Here is an 18,822-nt window from a genome sequence, read left to right on the forward strand (position 1 = left end):
AATAAAATGATAGGATAGTGATCAGCCTGTGTGTGGTGGTGGGCTGATAGCCAAGATGTTATTAGTCCTTGCTGCTGTACTGTAAGCTCCTTGAAGAGAAGCTCTCTGTTCTACTTCTCTTATCCTCTGATCAGTGCCCATATCAGGGCTGGATATGGGTAATAGCCTTAGCGGATATTTGTTTATTGACACAGTTTTTCACTTTTCAATACAGATATTTTAGCATCAGAGGCACAGCTTTAGTTTCTGTTGAAATACCAAATTGGTCAAAATAGACTGGCTTAGATGTTTGTTTGGTTTTATATTTATGTGCAGAGCAGTATGCTCTAAATAAATCCAAAGGGATTCAATAACAATTTTTGGCAGCAGTTTCTCCTTCATGCTTCTATTTTTTTCTTTCTTGGTTTCCCCTGATGCCCTTGCATTGCTGGGAGATTTCCTAGTGTAATTAGTCTGCCTCTGCCCAGTGACCTTTCACCCTTGCCCTGAACAGATGAAAAGGCTGAACCAGAAAGGAAAGGAAGATCATGACAGAGGTTACTGAAGAGCACTCTTTGGGGCTAAAAGGAGCGGGCGTGTGTGGGATAACGTTATCTTGTCCATTTATGCCTCATCCCCTTCAGTTCTTACTAAACCTGTTGCAGAAGAGAACAGGCTATTGAAAAAAACTTTTGCCCAGGGAGTTATCAGGGTCAGTGCCACGAAGAAGAAAAACAGAAAGAAGGGAGAGGGCTAGGGGAAAAATAAATCACAGGGGGTCAAAAACCAACCAGGCCAACAGCTTCACCTAACTCTTGTATCAGATATGGCATCCCTCAATAGGGTTTCTTAAACCCAGTGAACTTTAAAATGGAGTTTGGGGAGAATTTATAGTATTCTTGGAAAGGATTTTTAAACATCACTAGTCTGCAAAGAAACAGAAACAACAATCTGATTTGCTCTGTACTGTTTGCATTTTCTGTCCTATTTATTAATGCAGTCTTACTTTATAAAAACGAATGAAAACTGCACTAATTGAGACTTTGTGAATACAAGCCTTCTGCTTGACTATCTAATTTCAACCTCACCATGATCCCTGGGAGGGAGACATGGCTACTTTTCTGTCATAAAGGAAGAAACCCGAGGAGTTCCCATCGTGGCTCAGTGGTTAACGAATACGACTAGGAACCATGAGGTTGCGGGTTCGATCCCTGGCCTTGCTCGGTGGGTTAAGGATCTGGTGTTGCTGTGACCTGTGGTGTAGGTTGTAGATGCGGCTCGGATCCCGTGTTGCTGTGGCTCTGGCGTAGGCTGGTGGCTACAGCTCCGATTAGTCCCCTAGCCTGGGAACTTCCATGTGCCACGGGGGCGGCCCTAGCAAAGGCAAAAAGACAAAAAAAAAAAAAAAAAAAAAAAAAAGAAAGTAACCCAAGTTTGAAGCAATTTAAGAGCCTTCCGCAGGCACATAGCAGCTAAATGTCAGAACAGGGGTTTGAACCCAGGTCTCTGGGACTACAGTCAGGGTCCATGAATTCTATATGTCTTTAACCAGCATCAAATTTTTTTTTCTTTTTTTTTTTTTTTTTTTGGTCTTTTTGCCATTTCTTGAGTCACTCCCGTGGCATATGGAGGTTCCCAGGCTAGGGGTCGAATTGGAGTTGTAGCTGCTGGCCTACACCAGAGCCACAGCAGCATGGGATCTGAGCTGCGTCTGCGACCTACACCACAGCTCAAGGCAACGCCAGATCCTTAACCCACTGAGCGAGGCCAGGGATTGAACCCTCAACCTCATGGTTCCTAGTCGTATTTGTTAACCACTGAGCCACGATGTGAACTCTGCTTCAAAATTTTTCAGGTGAGAAATTAAAGCATAATATTAATGGCTCAAAATAGAGTTACTATACTTCCCATCACACACACATACACACACATTTACACACACTCTGGATACAGAGGGATGTAAATAGAATCATGTTGCCTTTTGTCCTTGCCTAGCACCACATGGATCTTCTACCTCATTTCTTTTTTCTGCTTTGATTCTTCTTAGGCTGTAGGCAAGTAGGGTGGCTTTTATAGCCATGATTATTTATAGTCATGTTTTATTTGGTTTGTCATGTAGAAGATCCTGAATATCTCCGGCTCCATTAGGGTGTCAAATAACCCTACCACGGGATTGGAAGGTGCTTTTTATGAAAATCTGGGAAGACTGGGAAGAAAGGTAAAGGAAAGTTTCTGATAAGCAGACTTCAGAGGTAAAGGTTAAAAGTAAAAAATATTTGTTCTTGGTACTTAGATGTAGCAATCCTAATTTGGAGCCTGTTTTTCAGGATACAAATTATGAAAGTGTGGTGAAAATATTATGGGAGCCTGTCAGCTGGCTTTTCATTGAAAACCATTGCGACTTGGGGAAAATCCTTGAGTTAACAGTTTCCTTATCTGCAGAATAAAGGGATTTATTTTAAATCATTCAGTGCCAAAATTTTACGATCTTTTTCTTGTTTAAAGGTATGTGTTTTTGAGCCTCCAAAATGACTCAAATCATGTTCTAAATATTATTTTAGATTATTTTAATTTATTTAATTACTCTCTGAGTCTTAGACTAATCGTACAATGGCTCCTAACCTGTATTTTGTGTTCATAATTCACCTAGAATTGCATGGATATAATTATACTTACTTCCATGGCTATTTGTAGGAAATGGATCCATTTGGAGTTTATAAGCATGAAGTTTGGAGGTTCAGGGCAGTAATACTTGCATCCTTGCTGAGGAGATATCAGTAACCTTATGCAGTCCATCTATGTAGAAAAGCCCCTCTTAGGACCTTTTACCTAGTAAAATTGACAGAGCAACCTGTCAGGAGGCTGACAGCCAGGAGTAGCAGGCATACAGTAAGTGTGAGGAGCCAACAGTCTGCTTCTTTTGGTGAGTAAATGCAACAGCCTCAGCCAAAACCATTGGAACACCTGTCATGCTGAGTAAGAGTGCAAGGTTATACAGGGCATGGCATTCAGGAAGCATTACGAGGACAGTCAGGTAACACTTCAGTAATGGCTAAAGATGAGAAAGAAAAGAGATTTTTTTCAGCTGAGTGCAAGACAGGTTTAAGGAAATATTTATAACAAGTTCCAGTGTAATATAGAAATGTTCTATGGAGGTCATTAAACTTTGTTATGAAACTGCAGTAATTCTCTGGTCTCTGCTCTTAGTAGGGACTTTGGGTATGCATGAGAAACAGACATTTTTACTGAGTTGAGCTTCAGATAAAAAGTCATCAGCAGATGGCTCTGCATTTCTGAGTTCTCAAGTATTGCTGAAGGTGGTACTCATATCTGTATATCTTATTTGATTGGTTTTAGAGATGAATGCTTTTTCTTTCCATGGTATATGGCAATCTGGTAAGATATATATCTGTGCTTTTCCTCTTTTTAATACATGATTCATCAAAGTAATGTACATATTTCTTTAAATTCTGCTATTTATAAATGTGTTTATCTTATGGTTTTTATGATCTTTCTCATTGCAAGTTGACTCGAATAGTTTTAATGATAAAAACTTAGTTTTCTAGGAGTTCCCGTCGTGGCGCAGTGGTTAACGAATACGACTAGGAACTGTGAGGTTGCAGGTTCAATCCCTGGCCTTGCTCAGTGGGCTAAGGATCTGGCGTTGCCTTGAGCTGTGGTGTAGGTCACAGATGCGGCTCAGATCTGGCATTGCTGTGGCTCTGGCATAGGCCGGTGGCTACAGCTCCGATTAGACCCCTAGCCTGGGAACTTCCATATGCCGCAGGAGCGGCCCTAGAAATTGCAAAAAGACAAAGAAGAACAACAACAACAACAAACAAACAAAAAAACTTAGTTTTCTTGGTTTGATTTTTTTAAAAAAATTAACATTCTTTCTCCTTCCTGACTGATCCCATAACTGGGTAAGATACATTAAAATATATGTGTTCAATTAGAGGGACATTGCCACTTTGCTTATGGTAGGTTTTAGAGTGTCATATGACAGTCATACTTAGAATGAATTATCTTTAAAAGATATTTTTAGAGGAAATTTTGGTAAATTTGGTATTGTTAACTTTTGGGAAATCTGATACTCATTAACCAAGGCTGGGGATTACTCTTCTGAAATTGTAATTTTGCTTAGCAGTGATCTCCAAAAAGTCTACAGTGTTTATAGTTGCCCCAGAATCATTCTTTTTCTTTTTTTCTTTTTATTTTAAATTGTATTGGGGTATTGTTGACTTACAGTGTTGTGTTAGTTTCAGGTGTACAGCGGAGTGAATTAGTTATGTATATCCATTCTTTTTCAGATTCTTTTCCCATAAAGGTTATTACAGAGTGTTGAGTGGATTCCCCTATGCTCTACAGTAGATCCCTGTACTATATATTTTATATGTAGTAGTGTCTATATATTAATCCCAAACTCCTAATTTATCCCCCCCCCATTATCATTCTTTTTAAATGAAGCATTGGGCAGAATTGAAAGATGTATCTATAGAGAAACTCCCCCACGGGCTGGTGATACTTGGGGCAGGAAAACTGGGAGGCATGGCTTTATCCACTGGGAAATTAGATAGCCCACAGATGGAAGGACTGGGAGGAAGGGAGGTTGGAGAAGATGATGAGGTAGGGATACCAAGCCCCCTCACTGATAACCAAAGATAAGGGAGAAAGAATGATAGAGATTACTTCCTAATGTGAAGAGAAGTTCCCTTGTGGAAACAGGTACAGGAGACCTGAAGGGAAAAAAAAATCATACTAGACAAGCTAAGGCAAGATACAGTCACAGAGATGCCTGGGTTCTACCAGTTCTGAGCTGTCTGTTGCGTTTTTGGAGTTTTTCCCACTCTACGCAAAGGGGGACAAACAGAAGTGGGAGAAACCATAGCACATGGGAGGCCAATCTGAGGAGGTATTCCCACAACTCTTTCCTGACCCCTGCACCTGGTTGCCTTCCTCAGAGCTGGGAGCCTAGAAGTAGCCAATTTAATGGAGGAAGGGACAGCAGAGATGGCAAAGGTAGTAGACAGAAATAGGAACATGATGCTACACTGGATAGCAGTGGATTCTTTGGGTGGCAGCAGGACAGGAGGCCAGAGGTGTCCTAACAATCACCTAGCCACCGAAAGAAGACATAACTGAGGGACACCCCAAAGGAGAATTTAGAGGTGCTGTTGTTTCAATAACTAAGCTCTTTTGTCTCCACTCTTTGTTCTATAACTATATCTAGGCCTGGAGAAAAACTTATGAGGAAAATAGAATTTTAGAAGGATTAATGAAGAATTAATAGAGAATGAGAAGAATGAATAAAGAACTTCTACTATTAGAGGTTTCTGTGTCCATACTACTTGCCTGATTATATTTGTGTCCTGTTTTGTTTGTTTGCCAGCAACTCATTTTAAGAAAACTGAAAATGAAAGGTAATATACCTTCCTTTCATGTGATTCCATGGCTCAAAAGATTTATGTCATTTATTGCATATACAAATATGAGATTGGAGTTCCCTTTATGGCTCAGTGGGTTAAACTAGTATCTATGAGGGTATGGGTTAAACTAGTGTCTATGAGGGTAACTCACTCAGTGGGTTAAGGATTCACTGTTGCCTCAAGCTGTGGTGTAAGTCACAGATGTGGCTTAGATTTGGCATTGCTGTGGCTCTGGCATATGCTGGTAGCTGCAGCTCCAATTTGACCCCTAGCCTGGGAACTTCCATATACCTCAGGTGCAGCCCCCCAAAAAGAAAAAAAAACCCACGAGGTAAACAAATTTTGTTTTTTCAATATTATGGACAAAGAAACAGTTTGGAATGACGGTTGTTATTGTTTAAGGTTACAAAGTCTATAAGTGAATCAGGATTTGATTCCAACTTTTATTTCATTATATTTCTTTTTGGTTTGGGTAGTTTATACATTCATTATTTATGATTTAAAAAAATCCAACTGTAGCAGCATTAAGAAGTTCCTCTCCAACACGTGTCCATGTGTTGACATCCATGATTCATCATCCCCTTTTATTAACAAAAGATATTGTACTGTATACCCTGTTGGGTGACTCTTTTTTCCATGCAGTGAGTAACATATCCCAGAACTCTTTCCATGTCCATGCCTAGAGAGCTTCCTCCTTGCTGTTTCTGGCTGTATAGTACTCTCTTGAGTAGAAGTTGCACATATGTAAGTTTGAATTTGATTACATTTGGGTTTTTTTCTGTTACAAACAAGGTTTTAGTGAATAGTTGAATATATATCATTTCATATATATGCTTCTGTAGGATAATTCCCTAAAGCAAAATCCTGGGTCAAAGGATAAATGCATTTATAATTAAATAAATATTGCCAAGTCTATAATTTTCTTTTCTGTGTAAAGGTTCATTTGTGCCATATATTAGATTACAGATATAAGTGATATATGGTATTTGTCTTTCCCTTTCTGACTGACTTCACTCGGTATGAGAGTCTCTAGTTTATCCATGTTGCTGCAAATGGCATTATGTCGTTCTTTTTTATGGCTGAGTAGTATTCCATTGTGTATTATACCACATTTTCCTAATCTAGTCATCTGTCAATGGACATTTGGGTTGATTCCATGTCTTGGCTATTGTGAACATGTGGGTGCATGTGTCTTTTTTAAGGAATGTTTGTATGGATATATGCCCAGGAGTGGGATTGCTGGAGCATGTGGTCGTTCTATGTATAGTTTTCTAAGGTACCTCCACACTGTTTTCCATAGTGGTTGTACCAGCTTACATTCCCACCAGCAGTTCAGGAGGGTTCCCTTTTCTCCACACCCCCTCCAGCATTTGTTATTTGTGGACTTACTACTGATGGCCATTCTGACTGGTGTGAGGTGGTATCTCATGGTAGTTTTGATGTGCATTTCTCTAATAATCAAGGATGTTGAGCATTTTTTCCTGTGCTTGTTGGCCATCTGTACATCTTCCTTGGAGAAATGTCTATTCAGGTCTTTTGCCCATTTTTGCATTGGGTTGTTGGCTTTTTTGCTGTGGAATTGTATATGTAAGTTGCTTGTATATTCTAGAGATTAAGCCCTTGTCAGTTGGGTCATTCGAAACGATTTTCTGCCATTCTGAAGGTTGTCTTTTTGTTTTCTTTTTGGTTTCCTTGGCTGTGCAAAAGCTTGTCAGTTTGATGAGGTCCTATTGGTTCATTTTTGCTCTTATTTCTGTTGCTTTGGGAGATTGACCTGAGAAAACATTTGTAAGGTTGATGTCAGCGAATGTTTTACCTGTGTTCTCTTCCAGGAGTTTGAAGGTGTCTTGTCTCACGTTTAAGTCTTTCAGCCATTTTGAGTTTATTCTTGTGCATGGTGTGAGGGTGTGTTCTAGTTTCATTGATTTGCATGCAGCTGTCCAGGTTTCCCAACAATACTTGCTGAAAAGACTTTCTTTTTCCCATTTTATGTTCTTGCCTCCTTTGTCAAAGATTAATTGACCATAGGTGTCTGGGTTTATTTCTGGGTTCCCTATTCTTTCCAGTTTATCTGTTTTACTTCTCTATTCTGTTCCATTGTCTGTTTTGGTACCAGTACCACACTGTCTTGATGACTGTGGCTTTGTAATATTGCCTGAAGTCTGGGAGAGTTATGCCTCCTGCTTGCTTTTTCTTCTTCAGGATTGCTTTGGCAATTCTGGGTCTTTTGTGGTTCCATGTAAATTTTTGATTGTTGTAGTTCTGTGAAAAATGTCATGGGTAGTTTGATAGGGATTGCATTGAATCTGTAGATTGCTTTGGGTAGTATGGCCATTTTTATAATACTCATTTTTCCAATTCAGGAGCATGGAATATCTTTCCGTCTCTTTACATCTTCTTTAATTTCCTTGGTTAAAGTTTTATAGTTCTCAGCATATAAGTCCTTTAGCTCCTTGGCAAGGTGTATTCCAGGTATTTGATTTTTGGGGGTGCAATTTTAAAAGGTATTATATTTCTGTGTTCCTTTTCTAATATTTCATTGTTAGTATACAGAAATACGACTGTTTTCTGTATGTTAATCTTATATCCTGCTACTTTGCTGAATTCGTTGATCAGTTCAAGTAGTTTTGGGGTTGAGTCCTTAGGGTTTTCTACGTATAGTATCATGTCATCTGCATACAGTGACAGTTTTACCTCTTCTCTTCCTTTTTGGATGCCTTTTATTTCTCTGTTTGTCTGACTGCTATGGCTAGGACTTCCAGTACTAAGTTGAACAACAGTGATGAGAGTGGGCATCCTTGTCTTGTTCCAGATTTTAGCATGAAGGCTTTCAGCTTTTGTCCATTGAGTATTATATTTGCTGTGGGTTTGTCATTAATGGCTTTGATTATGTTCAGGAATGTTCCCTCTATACCCACTTTGGTAAGAGTTTTGATCATGAATGGATGTTGGACTTTGTCAAATGCTTTTTCTGCATCTATTGAGATGATCATATTTTTTTTACTTTTATTTTGTTAATGTGGTGTATGATGTTGATTGATTTGTGAACCATCCTTGTGCACCTAGGATGAATCCTACTTAGTTGTGGTGCATGATCTTTTTTTTATGTTATTGGATTCGGTTGGCTAAAATTTTGTTGAGATTTTTGGATCTATATTCATTAAAGATATTGGCCAATAGTTTTCTTTTTTGGTGGTATCTTTGTCTGGTTTTGGAATTAGGGTGTTGGTGGCATCATGGGATGTCTTTGGGAGTGTTCCTTTTTCTTCAACCTTTTGACAAAGTTTAAGGAGGATGGCCAGCACATCCTCTTGGTATGTTTGGTAGAATTCACCTGTGAAGCCATCATGTGCTGGACTTTTATTTGTAGGGAGTGTTTTTATGACATATTCAATTTCATTTCTACTGATTGGTCTGTTCAGTTGATCTATTTCTTCGTGATTCAGTTTTGGCAGTCTTTAAGTCTCTAGAAAGTTGTCCATTTCTTCTAGGTTGTCAAATTTGTTAGCGTACAATTGTTCATAGTATTCTTTCATGGTTTTTTGTATTTCTGCTGTATCTGTTGTGACTTACCCTTTTTCATTTCTTATTTTGTTTATTTGGGTTTTTTTCTCTTCTCTTCTTGGTGAGTCTAGCCAGAGGTTTGCCAGTTTTGTTTACCTTTACACAGAAAAGAAAATCACAGACTTGAAGAATAGATTTGTGGTTGCCAAGGGGGAGAGGGAGGGAGTGGGACGGATTGGGAGCTTGGGGTTAATAGATGCAGACTTTTGCCTTGGGAATGAAATAGCAATGAGATCCTGCTGTGTAGCACTGGGAACTATGTCTGGTCACTTATGATGGAGCAGGATAATGTGAGAAAAAAAGAATGTATACATGTATATGTAACTGGGTCACCATGCTGTAAAGTAAAAAAAAAAATTATATTAGGGAAATAACAATAAAAAAATTAAAAAATAAAAATAAAAATAATAAAAAAAATCAATCAGTATTGCCAAATTTCTCTTCATAGGAATTGTACTATTTTTAAATTTTCACCTGTAATGTATAAGACGGTCAGTTTCCCCATAAGCTTGCCTAAAAATTGTTATTCTGTAGCTTTTGAGTTTATGCCATTATGATTGTTTGGACTGATTGCTTGATGTAGTTTTAATCTGCATTTTCTTTTTTTGGAAACTTCTTTTTTATTTAAATTTTTATTGATGTAAAGTTGATTTATAGTATCACATTAGTTTTAGGTATATAACATAGTGATTCAAAATTTTTATAGTTTATATTACTTTTAAAGTTATTGTAAAATATTGGCTATAGTTCTTATACCATACAATATATTCTTTGGCTTATTTATTTTATATATGGTAGTTTGCTATGCTGCAGCAAACATTGATGTTCATGTATCTTTTTGAATTAGTGTTTTCCTTCAGCTATGTACCCAGGAATGGAGTTTCTGGATGATAAATTGTTAGTTTTTTTGAGGAACTATTTCCATGCTATTTTCTACAGTAGCCACACCAATTTACATTCCCACCAAAAGTGTACAAGTGTTCCCTTTTCTTCACATCCCTCACCAGCATTTGTTATTTGTGGTCTTTTTGCTTTTTTTTGGCCATGCCTGCAGCATGTGGAAGTTCCCAAGCCAGGGATCGAACTCATGGCACAGCAGTGATCCAAGCCACAGCAGTGACAAAGCTGAGCCACCAAGGAACTCCTATTTATGGTGGTTTTTTTTGTTTGTTTGTTTTAATGATAGCCATTCTGACCAGTGTGAGGTAAAATCTCATTGTGGTTTTGATTTTGCATTTCTCTGATGATTAGCAGTTTTGAATATTATTTCATGTGCTGATTGGCCATCTGTGTGTCTTTGGAAATTTGTCTATTCAGGTTGTATGCCAATTTTTTATTTTTAAGTAATTAATTTTCCTTTTTTCTTTTTTTTTTTTTTAGGGCCACATGTGCAGCATATGGAAGTTCCCAGGCTAGGGGTTGGATCTGAGCTGCAGCTACCAGCCTATACCAGAGGCACACCATCACACCATCATGGGATCCGAGCTGCATTTGCCACCTACTCCACAGCTCATGGCAATGCTGGATCCTTAACCCACTGCATTAGGCCAGGGATTGAACCTGCATCTTCTTGGATACTAATTGGGTTTGTAACCCACTGAGCCATGAGGGAACTCTGCTGCCCATTTTTTAATCAAGGTTTTTGTTTGTTATTTTGATGTTGCATTGTATGAACTGTTTATATATTTTGGATATTAACCCCTTGTTGGTCATATCATTTTGCAAGTATTTTCTTCCATTCACTAGCTCATCTTATCATTTTGTTGATGGTTTCTTTTGCTGTGCAAAAGTTTTTGGTTTAACTAAGTCCCAATTATTTTTGCTTTTGTTTCCTTTGCCTGAGGAGACAGATCCAAAAAAAAAAAAAAAAAATTGATTGATTGAGGTCAAAGAGTGTTCTGCCTATGTTTTCTTCTAGCAGTATATGGTTTATGGTTTTTAATCCATTCTGAGTTTTTTTTGTTTACGATGTGAGAAAATACTCTAATTTCATTCTTTTACATGCAGCTCTCTGGTTTATTAGTACCACTTACTAAACAGACTATCTTTCCCCCATTGTATATTCTTGCCTCATTTATCACAGATTAATTGGCCATAGTTATGGTAGTTAATATGTAGGTTCTCTGTTTTTTCCATTGATCTAAGTGTCTCGTTTGTGCCAGTACCATACTTTTTGATGACTGTAGCTTTGTAGTATAGTGTGAAGTCTGGGCATATGAAGTGTCCAGCTCTGTTTTTCCTTCTGAAGGTTGTTTTGACAGTTGCCTTTTATGCTATGAATTGCAATTATTTTCTTCTGTCATTCATTGATTTTGCTCCTTGTTTCTTTTTCTTTTTTTTTTTTTTTTTTTTTTGTCTTTTGTCTTTTGTCTTTTGTTGTGCTATTTCTTGGGCCGCTCCCGCGGCATATGGAGGTTCCCAGGCTAGGGGGCAAATCGGAGCTGTAGCCACTGGCCTACGCCAGAGCCACAGCAACGCGGATCCGAGCCGCGTCTGCAACCTACACCACAGCTCACGGCAACGCCGGATCGTTAACCCACTGAGCAAGGGCAGGGACCGAACCCGCAACCTCATGGTTCCTAGTCGGATTCGTTAACCACTGCGCCACGACGGGAACTCCCCTTGTTTCTTTTTAATAGGATATTAAGACTATACTTTTTGATAGTCAAAATGATTGATTTAAAAAAAATTTTTAAATGATTCTAGATATTAAGTTAGCAAGGCTTTCTTTAAACTAAAGATATGTTTTTCTTCTAATTATTTTAACATAAAACTTAAATTGATATGGAGTTTATCTTATTTTATAGTGTGAAGTATGAAGCCAACTTTATCTTTTTCCAGGTGGATACACAGTTTAATTGTCCTAGCACTTAATATTTAAAAATTCTTTGCCCACTGATTTGAGATGTCATCTTATTCAGATAATAAATTTGTGTAGTTATTTGAGGATATTTTTTGAAGCCAGTTTTTCTAAAATTCCAAGTTCAATTATATTTCCCTTTTATCGTGTTTCTTCAGGTAAAATAACCTTTTAGTTACTCATAAATATTTTTGAATAAAAGAAATGGGGAGGAGGTACAGTTATTTCCTATATAAAGGAAATAATTTAAGGAAAAGCCATGTGTAAACCTAGAAGAAAAGTAATTCTCCAGATATTATTGCTAGAAAATCCTCAAACAACAGGGATTTTCTTTTTATTTCTAAAGACGTTGCCAAATCATTTCATACTACTCAGGAGGTCTCCTACAAGTGGTCAAAGGGGGAAATATCCACAATACTTAAGGGGGGAAAATGAAATAAAAAGCATATACCTCTCTAAGCATAAATCTCCTGTGGCTAGTCTCTGCTCCCTTTAATAGGAAACTATGAAGTTTTTAATCATAAAAGAGAAAAGTAATGTACTTTAAAAAGTCTTATCAAGCCAAGTAAAGGGGTTATATTGCATTCATATATATGTATAGTTAGACTCATGTTTTGGCAGCAAGTCTTCTTAGAGTAAAGCTTGCTTATTTGTGCGAGAAAGTTTAGGGTCATTTATTGGCAAGTACAAAGATATTGTTTTAGTAACTCTGCTGGTATAACAAGGTATAAAAATAAGACCAAAACCAATATCTATACATTTGACATGTCCAAAGTAGCATAGATGGCAATCTAAATCTTGTATTCTAATTTTCCCGTAGCATAAGCAGAAAATGCAGTGCAAAACCTTTTTGAATACTGTTAAGAGTTCTTCCTTCTCTGAGACTGATGTAGCCATCTGCAGCAAAATCCCTTGAGAAGGTTACTGTCATTTATTAATAGTGCCAGTTCCTCACTTTCCAGTCTTTCTTATATCAACTCTGCATCAATCAGCACTTCACATTCCTAGTATTCAGAAACTGCTGTTTTCAAGGGCATCTGTCACCTTCATGTTGCTTAAACCACTGGTCAATTATTAGTCCTCATATTACTCGATCTAAAAGCTGCATTTATCATTGATCACCCTATTCCTTGAAACATACTTCACTTGGTTTCCAGCACACATACTTTTCTAGTTTTTTTCATACTTCACTGACTACTTCTTCTCTTCAAGCTCCTTTGCTGATTCCTGCTCATATTCCCAATCTCTTGACACTAGGACCCCTCAGAGTCCAGTCCTTAGATCTTTTCTTTTCCCTACCCACTCACTACCTTGGTGATTGCCTCTACTCTCACAGCTTCCAATACCACCTAAACTCTCCAGTCTCCTTGATGATACCCAGATTTATATTTCCATTATGGATCATTCCCCTAACTCTAGACTCATATATCCAGTACTTACTAGCTGTCACTTCAATAAGTATCTCAAATTTAACATGTCTGAAACTAAGCCCCTTTTCTTTCTATTTTCTAAGTCTGTTCATAGTTTTTTTCTTCTCAGTTAACAAAACTTAACTTTCCATTTGCTTAAGTCAAAACCTTGAGCCATCTCTCACACCCAGTATTCAAGCCACCAGGAAATCCTTTTGGCCTCATTTTCATATTTACCTGTCCACTTTTCATCTCCATAGCCACTGCCCTCATTGAAGCCACCATCATTTGAGTCATTGAAAGAATCTCCTCACTGGGCTCTAGGCTTTTCTCCCTGCTGGTCCACAGAACAGCTATCCCTTTAAGGTGTAAGATAGATCACATTCCTCTGTTTAAAAATTCACAATGTCTTCCCATCTCAGAATAAAAACCAGTGTTGCTCCACTTGCTGCCAAAGCCCTTCAGAATCGTTTATCTACACCCTTCTACTCTGACCTAATTTTCTAATATTGCCCTTCTCCAGACTCACTGGCCTCCCCACTGCTCCTTGATTATATGTAAGACAGTCCCTCACTGTATTAGTTTTCCATTGCTGCTGTAATAAATAACCATAAACTTAGTGGTGTAAAGCAACACAAATTTATTATCTTGTACTTTTGTAGGTCACAAGTTGGACACAGATCTTACTAGGCTAAAATCAAGATATGTTAGGAGGCTGTAGAGGCAAATTCATTTCTTTTTTCCAGCTTCTAAAGGTCACCCACATTCATTGGCTTATGGTATTTTTTCTCCACCTTAAAAGCAAAAAAGACTGCATCTCTCTGATTCTTCTTCCATAGTCACATATCTCTATGACTTTAGCTGGGAAATGTGCTTTTGATTTGAAGGACCCAGTGTGATTATATTGGGCTTACTTGAATAATCTCATCATCTCAAGGTTGGTAACCTTATTAATATCTGCAAAGTCCCTTTTTTGCCACACCTGTAGCATATGGAAGTTCCCAGGCCAGGAATTATCCGAGCTGCATCTGAGACCTACACCTCAGCTGTGCAACACTGGATTCTTAACCCACTGTGCAGGGCAAGGGGTCAAACCTCAGACAGTGCAGAGACAACATTGGATCCTTAACCCACTGTGCGATAGCAGGAACTCCTGCAAAGTCCCTTTTGCATTGTAAGGTAACACATTTAAGATCCTAGGGATTAGGATCTGGATATCTTTGGGGAGGAGCGTTATTTGCCTGGCATACTTATTAAATACTTGCTCATATATCATCTTCTCAGTGAGATATTTCCTGAGTAGCCTATTTAAGTCCACCATAGTATTCCCTCTCTTACTTTTCTATTAATTTTTTAATAACACTAATCACCATATAATATACAGTTTGGTATATATTAATAATTTAGTTTGATTTTTCTATGTCCCTTAATCAGAATGTAAGCACTGTTGTGTCAAGAAATTTCATCTACCTTTTTTTTGCTTGACCTGAAACATCTAGAGCAGTGCCTATGATATGGTACAGCCTCAATAGATATTTGTTGAGTGAATGGATGAAAGAAAGGGTAAGCGTTGAAACACATGGATTCTACCTTGTTTCTAATGTAGACTTTCTAAATTAAAGGATGAAATAATTTTGAGCCAGTATCCACATGGATTCACCATAGAATTTAAAACTACTTTTTTTCTGATGGATTTTACTCATTGTGTATTAAGCAATGGAATTTACTGTATTTTAACATGTGTATAGTGATATAGTGAGTCCTCAGCCCTTATAATAATGCCTTATTCATAGCAGGGAATAACATATCTCAGTTGATCTAATTTGATCTATAGTTTACTGCTTTTACAACTATCTTCTTGAGGATGATTCACTCTATTTCTGGTTTTCTGAGAGTTTTTACCATGAGTGAAGTGAAAGGAATAACTTTTTTTTTTTTGCTTTTTAGGGCCCCACCTGTGGTATATGGAAGTTCCCAGGCTGCGCTCAAATCGGAGCTACAGCTGCCAGCCTACACCACAGCCACAGCAACTTGGGATCTGAGCCGGATCTGTAACCTATACTGTAGCTCATGGCAATGTTGGATCTCCGACCCACTGAGGGAGGCCAGTGATCAAACTCGCATCTCATAGGTACTAGTCGGATTTGTTTTCTGCTGCACCACAATGGGAACTCTTCAGATGCCTTTTTTGTATCAATTAATGTGGTCAGATTTTTCTTCTTTAGCCTATTACTATGATGTATTATAGTGGTGGATTTTCAAATATTGAACCAATCTTGTATCCTTGAAATAAACTTCACTTGTTCATAAAGTGTAATTCTTTTTTTAAGTTCCTGGATTTTATTTTCTAATGTTTTGTTAAGAATTTTTGCTTGTATATTCATGAGTTGTATTTGTCTGTAGTTTTCATTTTTGTACTGTGTTTGTCTTGTTTCTCTATCAGGGTAATAGTGGCTTCATGGAATTAATTGAGAAGTACCTCTCCTCTTCTGTTTTCTAGAAGAGATTGTAGAGAAGTTCAAGCCAGGGAAATAAAACAAGAAAGGGAAATAGAAGACATATAAATTAGAAAGGAAGGAATAAAATGTCCCTGTTTGCAGATGACATGATAGTGTATGTAGAAAATCCAAGGCATCTACCAAAAAACCTCTAGAACTAGTAAGTGAGTTCAGGAGTTAGAAGGCTGTAAAATAAACATTAAATTGGTTATGTTTCTATGTGCTAACAATGAAGATGCAGAAGCCAAAATACCATTTATATTCACTTGAAAATTAAATAGGTGTAAATTTAATAAAACATACTGTACTTGTATGCTAAAAATTATAAAACACTGATGAAAGAAATCACAGATCTAAACAGAAACAAGCCATATCCATGGATTGAAAGACTCAATGTAGTATTGTAAACATGTCAGTTCTCCACACATTAACATACAGAGCCTATAAATATCTCAGATTTTTTATAGATATAGATGAAATTATTCTAAAATTATGTGGAAAAGCAAAGGAACTAGAATGTCTTAAACAGTTTTTAAAGAGAAGAATAAAGTGGGACGAATCATTCTACCTGAGTTCGAGAATGATGATACATTGCAGAAACCAAGACTTTGGTGGTATGGGTGAAAGGAGAGGCACAGAGATCAACTGGAGAGAATAAAGAACTTAGAAATAAACCCAGACAAGTACAGGCAGATTTATTAAAGAAGACAACAAAAGTATGATTCATTAAAAAATGATAAATTAGGAAGTTTCTGTTGTGGCTCAGTGGTAACAAGCCTGACTAGTACCCATGAGGATGGGGGTTCATCCCAGGTCTTGCTCAGTGGGTTAAGGATCCGGTGTTGCTGTGGGCTGTGGTGTAGGTCGCAGATGCAGCTTGGATCTTATGTGGCTGTGGCTGTGGCTATGGCTGTGGCCAGCAGCTGTAGCTCTGACTGTGCCCTTAGCCAGGGAGCTTCCATATGCCACAGGTATGCTCTAAAAACCAAAAAAAAAAAAAAAAAAAAAGATAATTTAGACTTTATCAAAATTAGAAGCTTTTGCTCTATGAAGACCTTCTTAAAATTAAAAGACAAGTTACACACGGGGATAAAACATTTGCAAACCATAGATCTGACAGAAGACTCATGTAAAATATGTAAAGGATTTTCAAAAAATCGATTAAAAAGAGCAAATCCCATTAGAAAATGAAAATGAGCAACGACATGAGGAGAAATTTCACTGATAAGCGTATATTATGGCAAATAAGTACATAAAAAGGTGTTTAATATAGCTAGCCATTAGGAAAATGCAAATTTAGATGATGGTGAGATATTTTTCCACACTTCTTTAGATCAGCTGAAATAAGAAATAGTGACAATTCTAAATCAGCATTTGGGAAGGATGTGGAGCAAATGAATCTCTCATATATTACTGTTGGGAATATATAATGGTATAGACATTCAAAAACATTTTGGCAGTTTCTTTAAAAAAAAAAAAAGGAGTTCCTGTTGTGGCTCAGTGGTAATGAACCCGACTAGGATCCATGAGAATGTGGGTTTGATCCCTGGCCCTGCTCAGTGGGTTAAGGATCCAGCCTTGCTGTGAGCTGTGGTATAGGTCACAGACATGGCTCGAATCTTGTGTTGCTGTGGTTGTGGCATAGGCTGGCAGTTGTAGCTCCAATTCGACCTCTAGCCTGGGAACTTCCATATGCCACATACCACAGGTACGGATCTAAAAAGCAAAAAAAAAAAAAAAAAACCCAAATCACTAAACATACTTTTATCATACAATCCAGTAATCATCACTTTCCCGGGCATTTATTGGAAATTTATGTAAAAAACCTGTACATAATTGTTCACAGAAGCTTTATTTGTAATAGCCCCAAACCAGAAACGACCACACTATCCCTTGATAGATGATGGTTAAACAAACTCTGGTATATCCATACCATGGAATATTACTCAGTAATAGTAAGGAATGCACACACAACTTGGTTGAATATCAAGGACATTACAATGAATGGAAAAAATCCAATCTCAAGAGACCACATACTACATAATTCCCTTTATGTAACATTCTTTGATGACAGAGGTATGGAGGTGGAAAGACAAGTTAGTGCATTCCAAGGGTTAGGGATGGTGTTGAGGAGAGAATGTGAGTACAACTATAAAGGAATAGTATGAGGGAGATATTTGTGGTGGTGGAATATTTCTATTTATTGATTGTGGTGGTGGTTATATGAATCTGTACATATAATAAAATGGAAAAAGTCCAGCAGACTTGCTTTCAGAAAAGTTTAGCTCTGGGATGACTGTGTAAATTGGACCATAGAGATTGTCCCACCTGGAGGAAAGAAATATGAGCAGACTTTGGAGATATTGAGGGTTTGATTCCAGACTGCCACAATAAAATGAATATCACAATTAAAAATTGATATAGAACTATACATGCACATTGCCCTATTATCTAATTCCTGAGTATAATATAATAATTATGTAAGGTAAATGATGATGAAACTATTGAAGAGTACATGTGTCTTCCTTTATATAGCACCTTTGCAGTTTCCTGTTTATAATTATTTCAAAAGTAAAAATGCATGTTTTATTTTTGTGCATTTTATGGTAATCTAAAGACATACAGATGCCAGTGTGTTTTTTGGAGTTGTGCCAATTTTTGGTAAAATGGTCTTATATTAGGGTGAAATCACATAACATTAAAATTAACCATTTTAAAGCATATGGTTCACTGGCTTTTCATACATTCACAGTGCTGTGTGATCATCAGCACTATCCAGATCACCCTAAAAGGAGAGCCTGTACTCATTAAGCAGTCACTCATTACTCCCCCTTACCTGTAGTCTCTAGAAAACCACTAATCCACTTACTGTCTCTGCTATGGATTTACCTCCTCTGGATGTTATATATAAATGGAATTATATAATCAATATGTGAACTTTTGTTCACTTAGCATAATTTTTTCAAGGTTCATCCATGTTGTATGTATCAGTACTTCATTCCTTTTTGTGGCTGAGTAATATTCTATTATGAGAATACATTACGGTTTGTTTATCTCTTCATCTGTTGATGGACAGTTGGGTTATT

This window comes from Sus scrofa, chromosome 4, assembly GCF_000003025.6.
Source record: "Sus scrofa isolate TJ Tabasco breed Duroc chromosome 4, Sscrofa11.1, whole genome shotgun sequence".
NCBI classification, from domain to species: Eukaryota; Metazoa; Chordata; class Mammalia; order Artiodactyla; family Suidae; genus Sus; species Sus scrofa.